General features: G+C 43.5%; 1 long non-coding RNA gene across 1 annotated transcript in view; it reads left to right on the top strand.

Moving 5' to 3' along the window:
• LOC127750389 (uncharacterized) overlaps window positions 1-1938 on the top strand; it is a 62203-nt gene that overhangs the window by 17929 nt on the left and 42336 nt on the right. Inside the window, exon 2 of the long non-coding RNA XR_008011664.1 lies at window positions 929-1101. This is a non-coding gene — a long non-coding RNA (uncharacterized LOC127750389). The remainder of the gene's footprint in view (window positions 1-928; window positions 1102-1938) is intronic.

Genomic DNA, 1938 nt, shown 5'->3' with positions numbered 1-1938 from the left:
AAGGAGAGGGTATAGGGAAACAGGGCCTTCCGGGCCCAAAATTTGACATACTCGAACCATTTGTCGGGGTCTTATTACTCTCAAATTTGGAAAATGAAACTTTTGCTGTCGGTAACGGTTTTCATTGAAAGTTCGAATTTTGACAGATTGTTATGTAAAAATCAAAGTTTTTGTGATACTAGATAATCTTGAGACCCTTAAGGCCAAAAAAGGGTGCAGTTCGACCCGTAATATGTGGTTTAAGTATTACTCTCTTTACAATTCTGTGACGTAAAGCCTTTTTACCGATTAAATAGACCATTTTGCCTTTTTCACGTTGATTTCGCCAAGAAATGCCCCATATCGCTGAAACGGTCCAAGGAGCAAAACGGACGAAATTTTCGCCCACAGGGTTCTACTTTCAGTAGTTATCCCTTAGGAGCCCATTAAAAAATATTTGAAAAAAATAATATTTTGCGACCTGTGGTTTTTGATTTTTTTAAAAGTCAATTTTTGAGCTACAATGCTCATCTTCGAACTCGATCTGTCTTTTTGTGATACAAAACGACCCTCAAATTCCCACATCGCTATTTCAATTCATTCTCGAGTTATCGTGCGGACAGACAGACAAACACACAAACTGAATGAAACTTTTCGGGTCAGTGGAGTAATGGGCTTCGCTAATCGCTTAGCCAATCAACTTAAGGGCCGTTGCGGCAGCACTAAAAAGTGTCCGATCGGTCTAAAAAAAAGTAATTTCTTTCCATCAAAAGAAACAAAGTCTGACCCTAGGACCTTTAAAAATCGGGGGGGGGGGGCAATCGAGCTCAGAAATGTCCTATCAAACATCTCATAAAACCTTGGTCGAAAACCGTGCCTTGCCATGACGCATGTGTGACCCCTCTGACCCTTGCTTTCTAAGGGACATGACGCGTCGTACTGTTTTCAGTGAAAATGCACACCGAATACCTTTCGCCAAGAACTTCCAGCATACAAAGCATCACGGATGGCGAGAGAGATGGGCCGCTGACGCAGCATTTACGATGGTGGCTGAAACACATTTCACCTGGACGCTTGAACAACCAAACCCACCGACTGCTAATGTTTATAAGAGGCAGCAAGGTGTTTAGTGATAAGTCAATTTTCTTTTTCGAATTCATGGAGGAGGTAGTTTGCTTAGGGTATGGTTGCCTGCATATGGTTTTAAACAGTCACTACCTGTTTGCGCTCGAATGGTGCCTCCACAACCAACAATGAGGGATGAGCCTAGTAAGAACAAGAAAAGAAGATGGTGGCGTAGCGTAGCGCGGACCCATAACAAAGCGACATAACCTGGTCACGAAATTCTTCCAAATAGAGGTTTTGTTGCAGTTATCGGATATATTTCTGTTGGTTATACGCTAGAACATATTTAAAAGTAATTTGAAAGACACCACTTTAAATATAAACGCAATTCCATGATGCAGCTTTCTGCTTTGTTATGGGTCCGCGCTACCCTACGCCACCATCTTCTTTTCTTCTTCTTACTAGTCTCATCCCCAGTGGCGCCCAAACTATGGTCCACGCGATGCACGCGCACAGGTACAAACGAGGGGGAAACGACTGTTAAACTTTGTGTCAGCCGGATTACGGATTACCCGGATTACCTCCGGAGTGTCCTCCGGATTACGTTGCTTTTTCTCTAGGATTATCCCGGATTACCCCAAAATTTTCCCGGATTACGGCAGATTTTTGAGAATTTCCTCGGATTACCCCTGCCGGATTACCAAACGGCTGTCAGCCGGATTACCTTAGTCGTTTCCCCCTCGGGTACAAATCTATACAAGGTAGGTACATGAGAGGGAGAAAAGAGAGGGAGAGAAAGGGGAGAAAGAGAAAGGAGAGGAGAGAAGGAGAAAGAGGAGGAAGGAGAGAAAAGAGGAGAGGAGAAAAGGAAAAGAGGCAGAAACAGGAGAGATT

Source organism: Frankliniella occidentalis, unplaced genomic scaffold (assembly GCF_000697945.3).
Source record: "Frankliniella occidentalis isolate FOCC.00 unplaced genomic scaffold, Focc_3.1 Scaffold182, whole genome shotgun sequence".
Lineage (NCBI taxonomy): Eukaryota > Metazoa > Arthropoda > Insecta > Thysanoptera > Thripidae > Frankliniella > Frankliniella occidentalis.
This window is presented reverse-complemented; position numbering and strand designations above follow the sequence as displayed.